The 24,007-nt window shown below is 35.3% G+C and overlaps 1 protein-coding gene and 1 long non-coding RNA gene across 48 annotated transcripts in view; both read left to right on the top strand.

Annotated features, from left to right (window-relative positions):
* The window catches only part of LOC150033925 (pyrophosphate--fructose 6-phosphate 1-phosphotransferase subunit beta 1-like), a 30,424-nt gene extending 20,107 nt beyond the window's left edge, over positions 1-10,317 (top strand). For 8 of the 42 annotated variants that reach the window (XR_016532197.1, XR_016532196.1, XR_016532177.1 and 5 more), the window contains 5 exons: positions 44-2,410; positions 2,497-5,409; positions 5,780-5,978; positions 9,633-9,805; positions 10,037-10,317. The gene's annotated coding sequence lies outside the window, so the exon portion shown is untranslated. The remainder of the gene's footprint in view (positions 1-43; positions 2,411-2,496; positions 5,410-5,779; positions 5,979-9,632; positions 9,806-10,036) is intronic. The other 34 variants (XR_016532168.1, XR_016532182.1, XR_016532189.1 and 31 more) reach the window with 33 other exon arrangements.
* Positions 10,318-17,731: 7,414 nt separating this feature from the next.
* Positions 17,732-23,109, top strand: LOC150033924 (uncharacterized). Of its 6 annotated transcripts, none has more exons than XR_016532208.1 (4): positions 17,732-18,023; positions 19,079-19,144; positions 19,503-22,085; positions 22,608-23,109. It is a non-coding gene; the product is annotated as an uncharacterized LOC150033924 (long non-coding RNA). The 6 variants fall into 6 exon arrangements; XR_016532205.1 differs by having other exon boundaries at positions 19,503-22,776; positions 22,898-23,109; XR_016532209.1 differs by having other exon boundaries at positions 17,733-18,023; positions 19,503-20,830; positions 21,891-23,109.
* The last annotated feature ends 898 nt before the right edge of the window (positions 23,110-24,007 follow it).

Raw genomic sequence — 24,007 nt, 5'->3', positions numbered from 1 at the left:
ATCATTTGATGATCTCTTTCTAAAGGTAGAATTCGTTTGGCAGGTAAGTTCAAGCCTGTGATCAAGAAGGCAATGGTGGAACTAGATGGTAATATGATCTCTTTCTAGAGCAAATTACGTTTCCTATAATCTCTTTCCCAGTCTTACAGTTCATGCCGCTCCATTTGTCATGTGAGGAGGTCAGATCAGAATCCTACCATTAATTATGCAAGTTCAAATCTAAAAGAAGAATGGAACAAGTAGTCTGGATATAGGTATCTTACACAACCAAATTGATGAAAATCGAACCTATTTTTCATAATTTGGATAAGATATTTTAATTAAGTCTCGGTCAAATTCCATAGCACACCAACGCACGCACAAGCCGCATCGCTTAAGGCATCCTCACCCATGTACGCGTCCTTGCCCACTAACCTCAACGTGAGGCCCAGCCTAGCGCATAGCCCATGCACATAGTTCCAATAGAAACACATAAAATAAAACATGAGCTTTACAAAGCCTAGTGAGTGGAATCATAAATACAAGTCTATTTCAGATCATAAGCATTATATCGGTTCCAATGCAAACCTCCATCATTCCATGAAGCTTTTCACAAACCTACACACACGGTGGATAATTAACATTTCGCATCTAAAAATATTCATTAAGCTATGTGCACATAGTTCTCCCTTTCATGGGCTCAGAAGCTAGACCCGTCGGCCCTCTGACCATCCCATTCAAGGTTTTTCCTTCCCACAGGCTCAGGAACTAGACTCTTTGGTCCCCTGACCATCCTGTAAGGATTTATTTTGGGCTCAGGTTCTAGGTCCATAGACCCCCGACCATCCCAACCTCACATTCATCTCATAATATAAACTACCACATATTAATTCTAAATAGGTTTAAAAGAGTAAAAGGAGAAACCACTCACAGTGACCTGCTGAGATTTCTTTTTCCTCATAGTTTACCCGGTTTCCCTTACTCTTCTGCTGGACCCTATTTCAGATTTAACTTTAAGCTTAGATTATTCACTTTTTCGGGCCTTATCTCAAGACATTTCCTTCTTAAAAAATGTGTGAAAATGTCTTAACTAGTTTACCTTAAAGTTTTGCCTTGAAATTCCTTGGTGATAGTTCGGAGTCTCGAGTTCACTCCCCCTGACCCGACTGTTTCCACACTGGTGAGCACCTCTCGGTTTTCCTTGAATTTGAAAGGATAAAAGTGGAATATCATCATGTAAAAGTAGAGTATGTTTTCTCTTAACAATTTTGAACGGCTTTTGATTGATAGAACATTTTCATGAAGTCGATTTTAATATTTATCATTTGATGATCTCTTTCTAAAGGTAGAATTCGTTTGGCAGGTAAGTTCAAGCCTGTGATCAAGAAGGCAATGGTGGAACTAGATGGTAATATGATCTCTTTCTAGAGCAAATTACGTTTCCTATAATCTCTTTCCCAGTCTTACAGTTCACGACGCTCCATTTGTCATGTGAGGAGGTCAGATCAGAATCCTACCATTAATTATGCAAGTTCAAATCTAAAAGAAGAATGGAGCAGGTATTCTGGATATAGGTATCTTACACACCCAAATTGATGAAAATCGAACCTATTTTTTAGAATTTGGATAAGATATTTTAATTAAGTCTCGGTCAAATTCCATAGCACACCAACGCACGCACAAGCCGCATCACTTAAGGCATCCTCGTCCATGGGCGCGTCCTTGCCCACCTAACCTCAACGCACGCACAAGCCGCATCACTAGTTACTCTTTCGGGCCTTATCTCAAGACATTTCCTTATTCAAAAATGTGTGAAAATGTCTTACTAGTTTACCTTAGAGTTTCGCCTTGAAATTCTTTGGTGATAGTTCGGAGTCTCGAGTTCACTCCCCCGGCCCGACTGTTTCCACACTGGTGAGCACCTCTCGGTTTTCCTTGAATTTGACAGCCTTAGAGTTAGAATTTCATTAAGGTAGCCCTCACACCAAATCTACATTCAATTTAAAAACTTTTGGTCTAAAAATCATCTGATTTGCACGAGTAGTCCGGAATAACTTCTCGTTTGAATTTAGCCTAGGCATCTGTCCGTACACTCAGCTTCCTTCAATGCCTCCGTTTTGACTTTCGTTCGACCAGCGCCTCTTTTCCTTCGTTCAATGCACGAATGGCTCTTACTCCTTTCTTAGTGATCATGAAATGTGAATATGTAGAACTGACTGCACAATTTATCTACCCATATCGCAATTAGTTTAATTTTCTTGAAGGGATTTCTAGCTTTCACTTATTAGAATTGTTAGTGTGAATATGTGCAGTTTTGATGCGAAGTGATTGCCATTTGAATGCAATTCTTGATTTAAATACATTCTTCTTTTATCATGGTGGTTTTGATAAGATATGCAGTGGGAGGGTTAAGATTGAAACTCCATATCAGGTGAAACTCTTTCTTCCCAGAATTTTCATTTTGAGACGTCTTAGTTGTAGTCAAGGCATTAATTGACAGTTCGGTTCTATTTTCAGTTTAAGCAAGCTGAAGAAACTACTCAGAAGCTTGATCTGGATGGCCTTGTTGTAATTGGTGGAGATGATTCAACACAAATGCCTTTCTTTTCATTGAAAACTTTAGTTATTTTTTAGAACTACAAAATTTGTCTATTTCCTCCCTCCTTTCTGCTCTCTCTTTCTCACTCTCATTGTCATATATGGATAAGCTATTATATGTTGTTTTTATTGCAGAAATATAAGGTCGAGTAATTAATTACTCTAGGGTACCATTTTTTTTGTGTGCAAGGCTCTGTTATTTATATTCCCCTTCTTTCTGTTGTTTTCAAATTAGAAGTAAGAATTTGAAAACCCGAGTGATTGGTTGCCCAAAAACTATTGATGGTGATCTCAAATGCAAAGAGGTCCCCAAAAGTTTTGGATTTGATTCTGCTTGCAAGGTACTCATTTCTCTTCGTAACTGCTTTAGAATTCATATTTCGTTTGGAATCAACTTTGGTGACTGTTGCAAAGTTGAAGTAGTTTCTTGAAAAACAGAGTCCCCTGCCCCCTCAGAACACCAAAAAACAGAGCAAATCTAATTTTTGGGTTATAACACAAAATTCTCAATCTTCATAAATGGAAGACCTCGTGGCAGAATTCAAGCTTCAAGAGGAATAAGGCAAGGTGACCCTCTTTCTCCTTTCTCCTTTCTACTAGTTAGTGAAGTCCTAAATGCATTACTTTCCCAGTTTCGAGAAAAAGGCAAGTTTGAAGGTTTTCTTTTTGGCAAAGATAGAATTTATGTTTCTATTTTACAATTTGCAGATGATACTCTAATTTTCTGCCAAGATGACAAAGAAATACTCAGCAACCTAAAGAAAATACTTGAATTATTTGAGTGGTGTTCGATGCTGAAAGTTAATTGGAAAAAATCAGCTTTATGTGGCATCAATATAGACCATTTCAAGTTACAATCAGAAGCAGCCCTCCTAAATTGCAAGGCTGTCTACCTCCCATTTATTTACCTTGGCCTTCCTTTAGGGAGATACCCTATAGCTTTATGGTAACAAGTGATCGACAAAGTCCAAAGCAAACTAGACAAATGGAAGAGATACAACCTCTCAAGAGGTGGTCGCGCCACCCTATGTAAGTCAGTTCTTTCTCATATACCAACTTACTATATGTCACTTTTTCAGATGTGAGAAAAGGTGATTCAAACTCTAGAGAGAACATTGAAGGATTTTCTTTGGGAAGGGCATTCCGGAAGCAAAATAAATCATTTGATTAAATGGAGCATAGCTTCACCGTCCCAAGAAGATGGTGGTCTCGGCATTGGGTGCTTGAAACTCAGAAATCAGGGCCTTGTAGCAAAATGGGGGTGGAGGTTTTTCTTTGAGGTCAACTCACTTTGGAGGAAAGTAATTATAAGCATTCATGGAAGAAGTAAGTTTGGTTGGCATAGCAATGGCAAATTTTCCAGTAGCCTTAGAAGCCCATGGATTAATATTTCAAGATTTTGGTTAAAAGTGGATTCCTTGGCAACCTTCAAAGTTGGTAATGGTGAAAGAATAAGCTTTTGGAGAGATCCTTGGTTGGATTTGGTTCCTCTAAAAATCTCATTCCCTAATCTTTTCTCTATCTCCACCAAACCCGAAGGTTCATTACAAGATTATTGGGATGAGATTTCAATATCTTGGACTTTTCCTTTTAAAAGACTGTTAAAGGATGAAGAGGCAGAAAACTTCGAGCTTCTGACTGGAAAACTCAGTTACTGTAAACTTAATTCGATTCCTAATATAAGACGGTGGTCTTTAGAACCAAGTGGGGTTTTCTCAGTCAAGTCTCTTGTAAAGCATCTATCCTTCTCCTCCCCAATTTGTCAGCCATTAGAATCAGCCTTATGGATGTCTAAGAGCCCTAGAAGGGTGAATATTCTGATTTGGTACATGCTGAATGGCTCTCTTAACAGCGCAGATATCCTCCAAAGGAAGTTACGTACTCACTATATTTCTCCACAGGTTTTCACTCTTTGTTAGGTAAAGTCATAATCTCTCTTGCATTTGTTCTTCCATTGTGTTTTTGTAGAATTTTGTTGGACATCTCTCTTCAAGTGCTTTAATGTCAGTTGGGTTCTTGATAATGATTTTAAGGTTAATGTGCTTCAACTCTTGATCGGGCCACATTTGAAGAAGAAGCCAAGACTACTTTGGAGCAACGCAGTTGAAGCTTTATTATCAGAAATTTGGTTTGAAAGAAATCAGAGAGTATTTCAAGACAAAGCTTCTTCTAGTTCCGCTAAATTTGATATCGCCCATATCAACACCTCCTCCTGGTGCTCACTTTCTAAAGCATTACAAGACTTCTCTTTACAAGTTATCAACCTCAATTGGAAAGCCTTTATTTTCCCGCTCTCTTGATTTTGTAACAGCATAGTGATGGTTACTATTTTCAGTTAAACTTTCAGATAATCATTCGGATGTAAACCTTGTCTTTTGCAAGGTCCTTTTCATTTTGTACTTAGCTTTGGATTCTAGTATTTATTGGAGATGATGAGAATGCTAGGGAGATGTCAACCTAGTTGAGATGTCCTAGTGCATTTGCTGATCCGTTTTGTGCTTTTTAGTGTGCTTGATTGTATTGCACTTTATGTTTATTTCCTTCTTGTCACTTTTAACATCTTTCATTATCTGAATGAAGTGGATTGTTTTTTGTTCAAAAAAAAAAAAGATAGGTTATGGAAAAAGAAACTTACTACTCAATCTCATCACTTTTTTTAATAAGCAATCCAAGAACAATTGTTGCTTGAAAGAGATCGACACGGCAATGTCTAGGTAATTGTTTTTTCTTTTTGTTTTATACATGTCTTTCCATGAAACTGAGTTGGAAAAGAGAAGGCAAGAAGGTTCATATAATGGGCGGCCAATTCGAGGGGCAGTCATATTTCTTCGGGTACTTATTCTATTCGTTCTTGAACTTTTGCTGTTTTACTTAAATGCTCCTGTTTAATAATTTAGTGATAACACATATTATATTTAGCACTTGGGTAGTAGGCAAATCAGTTGAGATCTCAAAAACATGAATGTTGGTAAATGCATTAAGATCTTTTAAATTCATATTTGATAATTAGGGGGTACCAAGTATCTAGACTTCCATTATGAACTCGTAAAGAAAATGGCCTGGGTTAGGCTTACAGCTAATTGACTTTCAAATGTAAACTTACGAATGGTACGAATGAATGGCCACAAGATGATACGAAAAAAATTGTACTTTGCTGGTTAGTGCTCTGTGTGTTATCTTTGTTTATTTCTTATTGTGACAGGAAAGCCCATAAGGAACATCTGAGGATTTTTCTACAGACACTACGTGATAAACAGTTGTACGCTAAGTTCAGCAAATGTGAGTTTTGGTTGAAACAGGTAGTGTTCTTAGGGCATGTAGTTTCAGCGGACAGAGTTAGTGTTGATCCGCAGAAAGTGGAAGTTGTTGTCAACTGGGAGAGACCAACTAGTGCAACAGAGGTACGTACTTTCCTAGGTCTAGCTGGATACTACATATGTTTTGTTGAGGATTTCTCACGATTAGCATTACCCTTGATAGCTTTGACAAGGAAGAATGCTAAGTTTGAGTGGTTGGATAAATGTGAACAGAGTTTCCTGGACCTGAAAAAGAGATTAGTGACAGTGCCTATTCTGACACTTCCTATAACAGGGAAGGAGTTTGTGATTTATTGTAACACTTCGAGGCAAGGATTAGGTTGCATGCTTATGCAGGAAGGGAAGGTAATAGCTTATGCTTCAAGGCAGTTGAAGAAGCATAACTGTAATTACCCTACCCATGATCTTGAGCTAGCAGCAGTTGTTTTAGCACTGAAGATCTAGAGACATTATTTATTCGGTGAGAAATGCCACATTTTCACAGATCATAAGAGCCTGAAGTATATCTTTGATCAGAAAGAGCTGAATTTGAGACAGAGGCGATGGCTAGAATTGATTAAAGACTATGACTGTACCATTGAATACCATCCGGGTAAGGCTAACGTAGTGGCCGATGCATTAAGTAGGAAGTCAAGACTTCCGAAAAGTGCTTTGTGTGGTATTCGAGCAACCTGGCTAAGTGAGTTAAGAGGTTTCAGGGCGGTTGTGACTGCAAAGAGTTTAGGGAGTCTTTTAGCTCAATTTCAGGTTAGGTCTTCTCTAGTAGCAGAGATTGTGAGAAGACGGCCAGAAGATAGTAATTTACAAAAGATGCTTGCAAAGTCCAAGCAAGGCTCAGAAGCAGAATTTGAGTTGAGAGCAGACGGAGCCATAGTTAAGTAGAGAAGACTATGCGTTCCGAGTATTAGTGAGCTTAAGGGTGCTATACTAGAGGAAGCTCACAGTTCAGTTGACGCTATACATCCAGGAAGCACCAAGTTGTACGGAACTTTGAAGAAAACTTATTGGTGGCTTGGTATGAAGCGAGAGATAGTCGAATATGTTGATAAATGTTTGATCTGCTAACAGGTTAAACCAGTGAGACAGAGGCCAGGAGGACTCCTTAATCCACTGCTAGTGCCGGAGTGGAAGTGGGAGCATATTGCCATGGATTTTCTATTTGGATTACCTCGTACTGCTGGTGGACATGATAGTATATAGGTAATAGTAGACAGACTCAACAAGACAGCGCGATTTTTACCGATTAAAGCGACGTCTACACTAGATCAGCTAGCTAAGCTATACGTCGATAAGATTGTGAGTCAGCATGGAGTGCCAGTGTCCATAGTTTCATATAGGGATAATGTGCAGAAAGCAATGGGAACAAAGTTGAAGTTCGGTACAGTGTTTCATCCCCAGACAGATGGTCAGTAAAAGAGGACCATCCATACCTTAGAAGACATGTTGAGAGCATGTGTCCTTCAGTTTAAGGGAAGTTAGGATACCCACTTATCACTTATGGAGTTTTCTTATAATAACAGCTATCAGTCTAGTATCGGCATGGCACCATTCGAGGCTTTGTATGGCAGACCATGCAGAACTTCTGCATGCTGGAACAAAGTGGGAGAGTGAAAGCTAGTTGGTCCTGAGTTGGTACAAGTTACGTCAGACAACATTAAGTCGATTAGAGAAAACCTGAAGATAGCTCAAGATCGACAGAAGAGCTATGCAGATAAGCGACGAAGAGACTTACAATTCCAAGTTAGAGATCAGGTTTTCTTAAAGTTATCTCCATGGAGAGGTGTTCTTCGCTTTGGGAGGAAAGGTAAGCTGAGTCCTAGATATATTGGTCCTTATCGGATAACAGAACGAGTTGGACCAGCAGCCTATAGACTTGAGTTGCCAGCAGAACTTGCCCAAATACATGATGTTTTCCATGTGTCCATGTTGAGGAAATATATTCCAGATCTGTCACATGTGTTGCAAGCACAATCGATTGAGCTGAAAGAAGACTTGAGTTATAAAGAGGAAGCGGTTCAGATCCTCGCAGAAAGGAGCAAGTTTTGAGGAACAAAACGATCCCACTCGTGAAGGTCCTTTGGAGACATCACGGAGTGGAGGAGGCAACCTGGGAGTCAGAAGACCAAATGAGAAGGAGTTACCCGACACTTTTCACCTAAGGACTTCTAAATTTCGAGGACGAAATTTCATAAGAGGGAGGTAAGTTGTAAACCCGAGACTTTCCTTGGATTATTTGCTCTTGTCACACATTGTAGGATGTTGGATTTAAGTTATTGTTGTTCCATTGTTGAAGAAAATGACAAAGCTTTTGGTTGAAGTTGTCTTTAATAATTTTGGAATTTATAAATAAAGAAAAGAAAAGAAAGGGAATAAAGAAAAAGAAAAGAAAAGGAAAAGGAAAAATGAAAAAAAAGAAAGAAAATGAAAGAAATTGGAAACCCATTCGGTGCTTAGGGTTTAAAGTGAGAACCCACTCATTTCAGCCCATTTCTCCATCATTTCCCATTATATTTTCAGAGCATTTCGAGAGAGAGAGTGAAGGAAGAGGAAGAAGAAGTTGCTGCAGGTTGGAGGTTGAAGAAGGGAGGAAAAGCTCATGCAAGTGCAACCAAGGAAGAATTTGGGTTCAACCTACCTATCTCTGGTTTTTAAGTCGGTTTGAGCTACACAAGAAGAACTAAGAGGTGAGGCCTGACTTTCTTGAAATTTAATCTATTTTCTAACAAATTTCATGAAGGAAGTTTGAGCTAAATCTGATGTTAAGTTAATGGTTTTTGAAAAGGAAAACAGAGCACGGAATTTTCGTGCAAATCAGAAGGATCTCTGCTTTTTTCTGGTTTTTCGAACATTCTGGGGTGTACAAGTTGGATTAGAAGCTCAATTGAGTATGGTTGGAAAGCTTATTCAATTTCCTATAACTTTCATGAAGAATTCGGGAGCCAAAAATGACTAGAAGTAGGTTTAATTTCAGGAGAAATGTAGAGGGTAGCAGAGAAGCACGAATCTGTATTCGCTGTGTTCGAGGGATTTCTGGACAAATTCGTTGGGAATCTCGTTTTTATTACTTCAGATAATTTGTAGAGGGTTCCAAAATGAAGAGTTTGATATATAGTACATTAATTTTGGTCAAGTATTGAGGAAGTTATGAGTGTTGGAAGTTAGGGTATTGAATCTGGAAAATCTGGAAAGAAAATGTGAAGTGTGATTTTATTTCTAGAATTTAGAATTCATGAGCATGGAAAGACAAGACGATTTATAGTTCTGATGCTCGGTTTCGGTTGTTTGACAGGCCAAGAGGAAATAGGCCGAGTCTACAGACCAGGGAACTAGCCAAGACTGTGAGTGACAAAACAAATTTCAAAAATGATTTCTAAACTGTAATTTATGCTTAAATGGTTTACATGCTTGAATATGAACTTATGAATGATACATGATTTCTATGAATGGTTTCAAGCATAAGTTTTGAGCTTAGATTTTCTATTGAGGTTTATATACGAGCACGTAATTATTAACTTCCTGAAAAGTAGTTGAAACAATACCATTTAAGGTAAAGTATGTATTAGCGAGTGCTATTTAAAGATTTTTAGTTTTTCACGAGCAAGCAGAGTAAGCTTGAGTTTTACGAAAGATAAAGATAAGCATGCATGTTTTAATGTTTTCATGTTGTTTTATGAAACTTTTATTGACTACATGACTGAGATATTGAGCCCGAGGCTATATGGTACCGTGTGCACACAGGTTATATTCCGTTGTTGACGTTGAGTGTACTTCGTGACAACAATGCTGTCGGGAGCGTTGGGTGGGCCCCACTACGACAAACACGATAGGAGTGCTGGGCGGGCCCCACTACATCGTAGAGCTAGTAAACGTTGGTTGTACTGGGCGTGCCCTACACAACGTTGATTTGTCATGTTAGTTAAAATGTTTTATATACTTGATATGCCTTGCTAGATTTTATGACATACTTGCAGAATATTTGAGAAAGCTTTTAGCGTTACACGTTTATGTTTAATGCTTTGATTGAACAGATTTATACGTTTAAAGGTTTATCACGTGTTCTGATTTGCAGATTTACAGTTTTAAATTTAGTCACTCATTGGGCTTCGTAGCTCATTCTTTCAAAATGTTTTCCCACTTTTCAGGTAGAGATCGAGCTCCCGGTGCCTGATAATTGCCAAAGTCTGTTTTCTCCTAAAAACTTCCAGATCAAGCTTCATACGTGGGTGGAGTTGTACATTGTGTCTGTTTATATTGTAAATGTCTTTGTAAGAACTGGGTAGTTTATGGTTGTGTAAGCACTAGATGTCGTGGTTGTGTAAACCCCAGTTGGATATGTTTTTGGTTGTGATATCTCTACCAGGTTATTTTCCAAACCGAGTTATGTCAGGACTGCACTTCATGTGTATCTAAAGGTTTTCAGGGATTCCGCTGTGTTGTGTTACATGTAAAGTATTTTATATATAAGATTAGTATGTTTATCAGGTTCAACGATTCAGCAGGGTCAATAGGTATCGTTAGAGGAGGACGATGTCTGTTGGCTTCACGCCATCTCCCTGACTAAGCTAGCAGGTAGTCTGGGAGAGGGTGTGACAGTAGACATGCTGGAACAATTTCTAGAGAAGAAACTTATTCAGCTACTAGAATGCAAGGGACCGAAACAACCAGGAAAAATAGATGATCCTAACTACTGCAATTATCATTGGGTCATTAGCCACCCAAAGGAAAAGTGCATCGTATTGAATGGGCTAATTCTGAAGTTGGCTCGTGAAAAGAAGATTGAGCTAGATTTTGATGAAGTAGCTCAAACAGATCATGCCACAGTAGTGACAACTTTAAGTGTTCCAACACTGCCTGCGTCTTATTATCAAAGAGAAAACATGATCCAGTTTGGAACCTTCGAGCCTATAGTTTTTCGGTTCCAACAAGAGACTCAAACGACAGACTCCCAGAAGAAAGATGAGCCTGTTGAAGATTGAACAACAAAGGGTAGATCCTCGTGACTTTTCGAAAGAGAAGATAGCAAAATTCCATCCAAAAAGAGTTGCATTCTTATCGAAGCTATAGAAGAAGGAATAAGACTCATAAAAAGAAAGGCAAAAAGATGGCATGGAAGCCTAAGACTACTTAAGAAGAGGATAAGGACTTCCCTGAACTTCGATGGTCGGTAACTTTGGCAAAATTTTTTCCAAGAAGCTTCCTCGATAACCATCTAGATGAAGTATCAAAAGTTATTGCATGTCATGCTTTCAACATAGCGAAATTTGACAACAATCATATAACTACTGAAGAAGTCGATGATTCAAAAGTAATTGAGCAAAGAATTTCTATCTTTGATTGTATCAAGCCTTCAACTAATCGATCTTCAGTCTTCCAAAGATTGAGTATGGCCATGATAGAAGAAGAAAGCATCATCTTCTACTGCAACTCGAAATTCAGCTTTCCAGAGGCTAAGTATCTTCACATCAAAGAAAGATCGACCTTCAACATTTTCTTTTGATTGTCTTAAGATGAAAAGCGATCAACATAAAAGAAAGATGAAAACATTAAAGGTAGAACCATTTCATGAAAAAAAGAACGACGAGAAGATTCACAGTCGTGTCCTTTCACACATGAAGAGAAAGTTGTCTATTGATATAAATAAAAAAGGTTCATTGATGGTGAAGCAAAAGCTCATCATATTGACAAATCCTACAATGAAGAGGATGATCAAAGCCATGATAACATAAGAGCTTCTGAAGTTTAAATGTAGAAGTTCCTCATCGCAAGAGCCTAAACTGCATGTTGCTTCTGGTCTGCATGAACTTAAAAGGTGAACAACCCTAAAGAAAAACAAACTTTGTATGAACTACGTTATGACTTGATCCCTATCATTCTAAAGGGTATGTAGGCAACTTAAAGAAATTTAAGTTCAATCACATGAAAAAAAAAAAATTGAACTACGTCATGTCTTAATTCCTTTCTTCAAGGGTACCACAACTACCTAAGTATGACACTTTAAAATTGATGTTGTTCGTTTCCATTATAGAATAACACTCCAAAATGAAGATGGTTCTGTTGAGAGCAACACATAAATTTGAAGATGTCCATCTCTACTTGGGGCAACACGACAAATTGAAGATGTTCATCCCTCGTAAAAAGGTAACCAATAAATTAAAGGCTTAACTTGGAATGACGCTTCGCTTCCTCTTCAAACTCAAGTTTGGTGGCTTCACCACTCCTTCTTCAAAGTCAAGTTTGGATGCTTCACTACTTCCTTTTCGATGTTTGAGTTTGAGGCGACTTCTCTACTTCCCCTCCAAAATGTTCTTCTCTGCTACCTCTCTAAAATATTGGTGTAGCTTCACTCCCTCCAAAATGTTAGTGCAGCTCCGTCTCTTCTCCAAAATGTTGATGCAGCTCCGCCTAGTCTAACATGTTGTTGCAGCTTTGCCTTCTCTACAAAAATGTTGGTGTAGTTCCACCTCATCTCCAAAAATCGTCTTATTCTCCTAGCTTCACCTCATATGCGAGATCAAGTCCGGTCTTCCTGGCTTCACCTTATATGCGATATCAAGTTTGGTTTTCCTGGTTTCGCCACATATGTGAGATCAAGTTTGGTCCACCTAGGTCTGCCTCATATGCGAGATAAAGTCTGGTCCGCCTAGCTCTGCCTCATCTATAGGATCGCATCTGGTCTTTATGGCTCCGCCTCATATGCGAGATCAAGTCTGATCTACCTGGCTTCGCCTCATATACGAGATCAAGTTGGTCCATCTAGCAATGCCTCATATGTGAGATCGAGGTCGACCCTCTACACAGTCAAATATGGTTTGCCTTGTTTTGCTTCATCTGCGTGATCAAGTCCAATCTACCAATTTTGCGTTCGGTCTGCCCATCTTTGCTTTATATGAAAGATCAGGTCGCGCACTAAGATTGAAGCCAATAGAAGGCAGAGATCAAAGCCTAAGTACTAAGCTTGAAACCAACGACGCATTCAAATCAAGGACCGAAGCTAAGATCGACGGAATCCTCAGATCGGGCACTAAGATTGAAGCTAATAGAAGGTGGAGATCAAAGTTGATTAAGCACTGAGTTTGAAACTTATGGAATGTTCAAGTCAAAGACTCAAGCCAAAATCGACGAAATCCTCAAGTCGCGCACTAAGATCGAAGCCAATGAGGGTGGAGATCAAAGTCGGTAGAGTACTGAGTTTGAAACCTACGGAATGTTCAAGTTAAAGACTCAAGCCAAAACCGACGGAATACCCAGGTCGCACACTAAGATCGAAGTCGATAGAGGGTAGAGATTAAAGTCGGTTGAGCATTGAGTTTGAAACCGATGGACTGTTCAAGTCAAAGACTCAAGTCAAGACCGATGGGATCCGCAGGTCGCACACTAAGATTGAAGCCAATAGGGGGCAAAGATCAAAGTCAGTTGAGCACTGAGTTTAAAACTGACGAAATATTCAAGTCAAAGACTCAAGCCAGGACCCGACAGAATCCTCAATTCGCGCACTATCAAAACCAATAGAGAGCAGAGATCAAATTCAGTAGAGCACTGAGTTTGAAATTGACGGAATGTTCAAGTCAAAGACTCAAGCCAAAATCGAAGGAATCCTCAGGATGCACACTAAGATCGAAGCCAATAGAGAGTAGAAATCAAAGTCGGTTGAGTAGTGAATTTGAACCGACAAAATTTTCAAGTCAAAGTCTCAAGGAAAAACTGATGGAATCCTCAGGCTGCACACTAAGATCGAAGCCAATAGAGGGCAGAGATACAAGTCGGTTTAAGCACTGAGTTTGAAACCAACAGAATGTTCAAGTCAAAGACTCAAGTCAAGACCAATGGAATCCTCGAGTCTTACACTAAGATTGAAGCCAATAAGGGGCGGAGATCAAAGCTGGTTGAGCACTGAGTTTGAAACCGATGGAATGTTCAAGTCAAACACTCAAGCCAAAACCGACGGAATCCTCAGGTCGTGCACTAAGATCGAAACCAGTAAAGGGCAGAGTTCAAAGTCGGTCGAGCATTGAGTTTGAAACCAACAAAATGTTCAAGTCAAAGACTTTCAAGATCGACAGAATCCTCAAGTCACGCACTAAGATCAAAGCTAATAGTGGGCAAAGATCAAAGCCGGTTGAGCAGGGAGTTTGAAATCGACAGAATGTTCAAATCAAAGACTCAAGCCAAAACCGACAGAATCTTCAGGTCGCGAACTAAGATTGAAACCAATAAAACACAGAGATCCTCAAGGACTTATGAAAAAATCGTGAGGTTGCAAACTGAGATCATGCTTGCAAAAACCCAAAACTTGAAAAAAAAATCCTCCAAGATTAAAAGAAGAAAGAAGTGAGAAGTAAATAATTAAAAAAATGGGGTTTAAGTGTAAAAAACGGGGGGGGTGTAGAAAAAAGAAAGGAAAAAACAAGAAAGAAAAGAAAGAAAGAAAAAGAAAAGAAAAGAAATAAAACAAATAAAAAATGGAAAACAAAAAGAAAAGAAAAGTTAAAGAAAAAAGAAAAAAGAAAATAAGATGAAAGAAAGAAAAGAGAGAAAGAAAAGTTGAGGATGAGGGGATGAAGATACGGATTTGAGGTCCTATTTATAGAGGTTTTGTCAAATTCTGTGACAAATTAAAAAAAATTTAATTTAAATTATTAGATTTTATTAGATTTTCTAATTTGAATTTATCCTAATTTCAAATTAAATGGAAAAAAAATCAAATTAAGTTTTTATTTAATTTGATTTTATTAGATTTTGTCTTCAAATTTATCTTCAGATTTGGACATATTCCAAATTTTATTCAAAATCAAATTTAAATTATGGATAAAATCTCAAATTAAAATTTGGTCATATTTCAAATTTTACTCAAAATCAAATTATTCAAGTTTGAGATTAGATGGTAGATAAAATCTCAAATTAAAAATTGGATATATTCTAAATTTGATTCAAAATCAAATTTAAGTTATGGATAAAATCTCAAATTAAAATTTGGGCATATTTCAAATTTTATTCAAAATCAAAATTTTCAACTTTGAGATTAAATTGTAGATAAAATCTCAAATTAAATTTTGGGCATATTCCAAATTTTATTCAAAATCAAAATTAAGTTATGAATAAAATCTTAAATTAAAATTTGGTCATATTCCAAATTTCATTCAAAATCAAATTATTCATCGAGATTCAATTGTAGATAAAATCTCAAAATAAAATTTGGGCATATTTCAAATTTTATCTCAAATCTAAATCATCCAAATTTAGACTTTTATCCTCAAGTCAAATTAAATTAAGGATAAAATCTCAAATTGATGTAAAATTCAAATTTGGGCATCTTCCAATTTTTATATCAAATTCATCTAAATTTAGGTTCTTATCTCTACTTTCAAAACAAGTTGGGGTAAAATTTGAAATTAAAATTTGGACATATTCCAAATTTTATCCCAAATTCGAGTTAAACTTATGTACTAAATTCATAGTTTGATTGACACATCAATAGGTCAAATTCAAGAACAAACATATTTAAATTTCAATTCCAACTCTATATTTTTCGAGATTCATCCACCCATATATGTGCATAAATCTCGAAAAGAAGCCTTTATTGAAGGAGAAAATTTGGACCAATCATAGATTGTCACGTCATTTACTAAATTAATGAGGAAATTCCAAATAATTGAATTTTGCGAATTTCGATGATGCCACATGTTTTTCGTCTTGACCGATGGATCGAATAAAATTAATTTGGTCCAATTTGATATTATAATTTGGGCAAAAATATAATTGAGCTTAAAAATAGACTTGATTTGGTTCAAATATCAAATTAGACCCAAATCCAACTAATTGAGCCCAAGGGGAGGCCTATGGACGTTGACTAAGCCTAAGCCTACAAAGCCCGCCAGAGAACTCTATAAATAGAGGAGCTTTTTACATTTGTGGGGTCGGCAACTCTACACTCCAGTGGACCTAGAAATATTTTTCCCAACAATCAAAAGACGCCCCAAGTCCTGAAGCTGACCACACTTGAAGACTTAAGTCTACACCTGAAGACTTTTGAATATCCACACGCTCCACTTCTATACATCAAGCGTACGCATTCAACCGAGAGAGAATCAGATGATCAAATACTAGAGATCGAACCACATCACATCAAAACAACATCAACATCAACACCGACTCAAGTTCAACTCCACGAAACAAGTTTCTCTATAAGCCTCGTGTGAATATTAATCCTCCAAAAAGATCATCAAACTAAAAGACCGATCATCTAAGAAGATCAATAAGCCCAAATGCTGATCATCCTAGAAGATCAATAAGCCCAATAATCGATCATCCAAGAAGATAATCAAGCCCAAAGGCTGATCATCTAAGAAGATCATCAACGATCATCCAAAAAGATCAATAATCCCAAAGGTTGACCATCCAAGAAGGTCAACCAGCTTAAAACTATAGTTTATTTTAAAAGCATCAAAGGATTATGTATTAGAGATTGTACTTGCTATACTCAAAATAATACAAATACAAAGTTCAACTCCACGAAATAAGTTTTTCTGGAAACCTTGGATGAACAAGATTGAGGGCAAAAAAGATAACAAAAGGCAACAAAATTATATATATTATTAGCTACTTGGCTGTTGGTTGTTTGTTTTCTTCTCTTTCACATATTTTTTTTCTAATTTGAACAATTAATGTGATTAACACCATTTGTGATTGAAGAGATAGTAGGTTATATATATTAAGATGTGGTCATAATTTCTTTGAACACTAACCTACTTTTCCCGTCAATTATTCCACTATCTCATTCATCTTTCTCTTTAATCTTCATCCATTAGGCGTTTTCTCCGTTAGTTCATTTATATTTTCTAGATTATGTCATTTATATTTTCTTTTATAAAAATGCTTTATTGTAAATTATTTTGTGTTATAGATTTATTAATATGGAAATGATATTGTTTTTTGAGCTGGTAAATGTGGCAAGGTCGTGTTTTTTAGATATCAATCGATATTATTATGTGTGCTATTTACGTATAGTGTAGTATAAAATTGGGTAAATGAGAGTGGTAACTGGATTTCTAATTTGATATTATATTTTGCAGTAGAAGGCCAATTATAGAAGCAAATTAATAATTTCACTAACATTAAGTTGTATTGACCAGATCACTATCCTTTCATCCCGTTTTCTTGAATTAAAGACATATAGGAGCTTTGATGAACCTTCCAGTTGGATTTATGTGGTATGGTATGTTTTGTCTCCTCCTTATTACGTTTTACTATGATCCAATTTCTTTTCTCTGAGATAGCTATTCGTTCTCTGAAAGGTATCCCATTTACCAGATTACCATAGGACAAGTCTGCAAAGTCCCTTCAAGGTATACCATTTATCGAATTTCTGTGACAACTTCTTTCATAATTTAACTATTTTTAGTGGTATCAATCTATAATTTATATCAACTTTCATTAAATAGCAATTTTTTATTTAGAAACTAGTTTTAAAATTATAAAAAGAAAATGAAAAATTCAAAACAGTGCCTCTTCTTCTTAAGCTTAGTTTGATATTGTTGTAGCTCTGACCGGATGTTTCAAACTCCAGTTTGACAAAGTTATTATTTTCCTAACTTCAAAATATGAGTGCAATTTGAATTTTGACAGAGTTATTCGATATTTAATTTATGCATCGATCAAATTTATTTTTGTACAAGGCTTGACTTGACTTTGTTGAAGTTAATGAATTTAAGGAGATTTTCCTCATTGCTCTTTTACAAAGGTAGTAAACAAATGGACTGAAATTAAACCAAGGTAAAACAGGACAACAAATATCCTTGCTTTTTAGGATAGCATTTTATACAAAATCCTATTAGAAAGTGGGAAAAAAAAATTCCACTTTACCCAAAACTCATTTTCCCTGTTATTGATTATGTTTTCTTTCGTCACTCTCTCACCATTTTCACACTATTCACCTTCTCTCTTCCAAATACCCAAAACCCATCGCAAGACGCAGACTTCCCTCACATTCTTCACTTTCATTTCGTGCAAAACCCATCATGCAGACATAATCGTGCCCAGATCTTCTTCTTCTTCGCTTTCATTTCGAGTAGCAACTAACCCACAGAGTTCAATCCCCCAGATATGCTCCTTCGTGCGCCCCGACTCTCCAAGGTTCGTTTGAGCAAGTTCTTTTCCATTGTTTCTTTAACTTTTTAAATTTCTTGCTCATTCTTACCTTTCTCTTCTTGTTTCCTTTGATTTTTGTCAATCTGTTTGTATACACTTAAATCTGATTTCTTTGTTGAGGGTTTTACACCTTTTAGTGTAGTTGAGGGTTCCTAAAATACGAGGACAAAGAATTGACTCAAATTTCAATACATTAGTACACACAATGACTGCAAAATCAAATTAAGGAAACAGACCTGAAGGGGCACACCATAAAACTATTTTCTAAATCCAAATGTATACAGCAATACATTTTGGTTAAAAATTACAAGCGTGATATCAAATACACTGATCGGTTAAAAGAAACTGAAAGAGGAAACAAACAAACGGAAGTAACAAAAACAAAAACAGGGGGAAGGATTTCTTCCCCTTCTAATTTTTCTTTAATGCATATCCCCACTTTTATGATAGTTTAAAATATATATTAGATTCTCTTCAAACTACATTGCATGTTTAACAATATATTCTGCTACTTAGTCTGTTAGAGAAGCTAAAATAGACAAGTTAAGAACACATGGAAGTTTTTGTAGTGGTTATATTAAGCTACTACTTAATTTGGTTTTGAAATCTGAGTCAAACATTGCACAACTTATTTTTAGTAATTTTATATTTACTCTTGTATTTTAGGAACCGTTGGTGGGGGAGACAAAATGATATCTTTATTGTAAGATAGTGATAATGAAGAATCCTTTGTGAGGATCTAAGATACTCGATTTTCTTTTCAGTTTACTTTTTGGTTTTGTGTGTTATTTTTAGTTTGCTTCAGTTTGGTGGGTTTATGTTAAGAAAATTTGGATGTGTTATATTTTGATCAAATTATCAATTTTGCACGATTGATTTAGTTAAAAATCAACTCAATTAACTCTATTCAACAAAAATCTATATTAGTTCGAGTGTTATTAACATAGTGAGACCCTAACCATTGTGTGTACTTTAATCGATATTTGTTTATGCTTGTTCTTATTGTTTGACTATAATTTGGCTCTCATGTCAATTTCAAGGGATGGTAGCTTAAAAAGCTAAGTGGTCTTCTTGCATACATCTAGTGGAGTTCAAAATTTCAGCAGGTATTTAGATTCATTTGTGACTGACCCAGTATTTTGGAATTGTAGTTATGGATTATTAATTTTCTTTTGAACATGATGTAACCATAGAATGTGAATGTGGATTATTTATACGTGCTTTTTAGTTTTCTTAAGAAAGTATAATCTAAATGTCGGCCTATTGTTTCTGCTGAATAGAATCCCAAATGTTGTTTTAGAAAGTATCATTGAAGTTCCAAGGTCCTTTTTGAACAATTCTAGGTGTTAAGTGCATGCATATCAAATCTATAATGGTTTGCAAATGATCCAATGTATTTAATACATTTGAACCAATATGTCTTTCCTCCTCTTTTCAACTCTCTATAATGTCTTTTTGATGTAGATTTCCAAGAACTCTAGCCTTATGGTTAGAACTTGCAAGGAAAGATTTTCAATAAAGGTTTATCTCATAATCTACTTCATCATCTTTTCTCTATCTCTCATTTCTTTTGGATGATTTGGCTTTTTTCTAGTTTATGCTTTTTCTATGGTTTCATTTTTGTTTCTTGAACTTGTTTCTTTGTGGGTTTTGTTTTTTGGAGGAAAAATTGGGGTTAGCAGTTACTTCGTTTGATTGCTAAATAATGAATGCTATATTAATTGTTTTTCCAAAAAGAAAAAAAGTATCTCTATTCATGGACAATGATGGTGCTTGAAACTACATTTTCTACTTACCCTGTTATTTCCTTGATAAGAAACAAAATACGTGTTTTGGATTACAAATTTATTTTATAGTATTATATATCAATTACGAATCCTTTGGATGAATTTAATCATTAGTGATAAGTTTAAGTTGGTTGATTTTGGCCCAATCGTTTTTTAAAGATTAAATGTGTGACTTCTTTTCCAGCAAGTTTAAAGGCTCAATTGTAGTTTGGAAGTTTGGCCAATTTTTCTCTGTCAAATACAAAGAAGTCGAGAAATGGGGAATAGATTTCATTACTTTATGCCTTTAGTGAAGTTGATTGCAACATAAAGTTTGTTGCTTTACATTGACAATCACATCAATTTGTTCAAACTCCAAATCTTTACAAAATTTAATCAAAATTCAAAAGAATTTTACCCTTCACATACCTATCAAGTCTTTATTCTCACCCATTGTTGGTTCCTCAAATCAATGCTCTATTTACTTTTATGTTTGAAACTTCCGCTTCTGAGTTTCCAGCTCCCAAGCTTCCAGTGCTACAATGGAATTAAGAAATCAGATCAAAACATTGTAAATATGAAACAAAATCGCAGACCAAAGTAGCAGTAAAAGGTAGGAAATACTTCAAAGCAAATGCTAAGTATGCTTTGCTGGTATTGGCAAAAGAAATAGGCAGGGAATATTCCATTAATGTGGAAGCAAGAAATGTCAATCCGAAGGCAAGAAATGAGTTTAAATTTGTTTGAAGGAGATTCTCATAATTTAAACTTGTTGCATTTCGTTACTGATTTTCTTATTTTAAAGTTTGACATTCTTTTTTGCTTTTTATGCACAAACTCGAGTTTTCTTTCATTTTCTTATTGAGCATTATATAAACTAATTAGAAAACTAAACTTCACGTGCAACTTATACCAATAGTGTTTCAAGAAGAGTGTTTGATAAAGACGGTATTCTTTTGGACGGGTAAGACTATGTTCTTGTTTCAATCAAGGTGTTTGGAATTGGAACTGAAAGATTGCCAAGAGGTAATTTCTACAACTGTTTTGTTCCTTTTGAGCAATGTCTTTCATTGATGAGTTGTTAGCAAAATCATGATATACAATTCATTACATATTAAGCATATCATAGCTTTAGTTTAGTGAACATTATGTTCTTACAGCTATGGTATAGATTTTATTAGAGAAATGATATATATATATATATATATATATTTTGTAGGAATCTCTCCAATATATCCATTATATTGTATATTTAAAGCTACTGCAAGTTCCGTTTTGACCCTTTTCTCTCTCTGTTTTGATTGTTGTCGATACAAGGCTATTTCTAGTGCATTTTGATCTGATTTTGCATACCCATTTAGTTCCAAATGTGTGAAATGATGATCAGTTTCTGCTACTTTTCTTCTAGGTTGTCTAAATAATGGTAATTTCATACTCTTCTTTTGCTAATCAAATGCATTTATAGGACCAATTTAATTGTTTTAGTTGCCGCTCAAATAGGTACAGAAAGGTCTAACCCTTCTCTCTTTTTCTTATTCGCACAAAAAGTCTCATTTACCATGTCTTTCACTCTTTCTCCATTCTTCTTCTTAAAGAAGTTTTTCCCAACCTTTTTCTTTAGTTTTTTTTCATGTCATTTGCTTGGGTGTTGTGTATGTATTTCCCTATTCCCTATACGTTCAAAATGGATGGAAATTTGTACATTGAGGCCATGTATTTGAACTAAATGAATTAGAGTTGTTTCAAAGTCATTTTGTTAGTTTAATTTCATTAGGAATGATTGAGGTTGTTCTTTCATCCAAATTTATGGATACATGTTTCATTTTATCAATGTGGCTAGTATTTTAATTTGCACTTGTTTGATGCTTTTGAATGGATTTTCTGTTTTGTAATGTGCTCTCTTTTCCTATATCTCTTGAAATAGGTGAATCTCTTTTAAGGCTTTTAGACTTTCTAGCTAGTTCATTGGTGAAAGGAAGGTGCCTGATTTTATCTCATTGTAAAAGGAATAATAAATAGAAAGTACATATGTGAATAAAGGTCAAATGTTAGTATTCTCTAAGGATTATGTGTGTTGTCATGATAGAAAATCCAACCGCTATAAAAGGAAAGAATTTGGTGGATTAATTGGAGCTTGACAACAATCTTTGACTGTTGAAGACTTGTAAAATTGGTGAAAGCTGGTTATATGACAGATAATTGAAACATTCTAAATATTCTTCAATTCTCAAATTTGTAACTTTTGAGTTAAGGTTCAAAGAGAATATCAAAGCGATTTTAGGTACGTTTCCTTCTTTTTCTTTTACACATTTTCAAAATCTCCTTTATTCAAAGCAACCTCTCTAATTTTTTAATTAGAAATTTAATTGCATGTTGCTTGGCTTAATTCTAGAAATGATGAGGGTTTGCCTCCTAGATCAAAACTTCTAAAGAACACTTGGCAAATTTCAGAAATGGAAAGAACCCATTCAATGACAATTTTGCATTTGTAAAATTGGTTATGGAAGTATAAATAAAAATCCAATTATGGTTTGTCTTATACTCTTAATTATATTATTTAATTATATTATTTTAGGAGTATCAGTTTGTGGCTCAGTTGGTTTCTTGCTGACATTTTGGTTATTCTCGCTGATTTTTCATTTATTATTTTTTTCTATTTCTTGCTTGTTGGCATTTGAGTAGTGATTTAGTTCAAGTAGGAGTTTCTAAATGTTGTGAATTTGTGTTGGTTATAACCTCCCCTTCCCCCCAATGGCTCATTGGCTTCTCGGCGTTTGAATGATTTCATGCATTTTTTTTTTAGGAGCGTGTTGAACCCAATCATGTGGGAACGTCTTGTTCAAGTAGTATAATTGATGATTTCATGCATTTCATACATTTTTTTTCCTTATGGAAGCCTACATCTGACATTATTATTGTTGACGATGTTATGGGCACTACTGTTGCATCGCCAATGGATAAAGTCAAACTATGTAAGAAAATTTGGCTACTACTTTGTGAATTAAGTGTTTACTTAGTTCATTAGCTAATCTATCGTTATAATAGATAGATCATGATGATTTATGAAAGCTATTTTGTTTCATTTTTTATAAGGTGATTGATATGACGACAAACATCGGAGCTTCATATTTTTTGTGTGAGAATTTTGGTATCGCTATAATCTAAACATTTGTTTTGTTTGTATCAATTTTTTGGGATTATATATGTAGTCATTTTATTTGGATTAAGAATTTACAACTTGTTCTATTAGGTAAGAATTTTGTTGGAACATACTTTTCATGACTATATCAAACATTTTGGATGAATATAGTGTTTTATTTCTTTTGTATGCTATAAATTTGAAGATTTTGGTCATCATTAAGATTGTAGATTTGTATGAAATGTGAACTACATCTTTATTCGTCTAGACAATAATATGGGCAAGCGACTTCTATAAATATATGTTTATAATTAATTCTACAATAATATTTGCGAACCAAATTGTAAAATCTAAAAAAAATATTATTAACAAGTGCTATTAAAGATAAATTATAGTATTGTTTTTACTACTATAAAAATGCTATAGAAAGTTTATTAACATTAAAATTCATGCTTGAAGATGGGGTATTTATAGCTTTTTTCCATTACGATGAAAAAATGACAATAAAAATAAGGGACTTTCAATAGCGTGCCTAAAATTGCTATAGAATGTCTTTTATAACTTTTTTTTATTACTATGACAACTTTTGATGGTACTTTTCCAATACAATGAAATGTTTCCATAACATTGAATTAAAGCTATCATATGCAACTTTCTATAGTGATGTTAATAGCTATACAAAAACGCTATGGAAAGTCGAGGACTTTTAATAACATCGGCTACGAAAAAGTTTATAAAATGTTATGAACACTCTTTTATAGCATTTTTACAATGCTATTGAAACATTTTGATTGCGTTTTTTATGGCGTTAGAAAAGCGTTATCAAAATGTTTCAATAACCTTTCTTTTTAGCGTTGGACAAACGCTATTGAAACGTTTTGATAGCGTTTTCTAACGCTATAAAAACGCTACTAAAATGTTTCAATAGCGTTATTTTTTACGTTATGAAATGTTTTTATAACATCTAAAATATATGTGCTATCAAAATAAACTTTTTATAGCGTTGAAAAAACGCTATGGAAAGTCATGGACTTTCAACAAGAAAATTCATTTTCAGTGACAAA

This window comes from Benincasa hispida, chromosome 9 (assembly GCF_027475165.1).
Source record: "Benincasa hispida cultivar pf3 chromosome 9, pf3_genome.v1.1, whole genome shotgun sequence".
Classification (NCBI taxonomy): Eukaryota; Viridiplantae; Streptophyta; class Magnoliopsida; order Cucurbitales; family Cucurbitaceae; genus Benincasa; species Benincasa hispida.
Note: the sequence above shows the minus strand (reverse complement) of the source record. Positions and strands in the feature narration are given on the sequence as shown.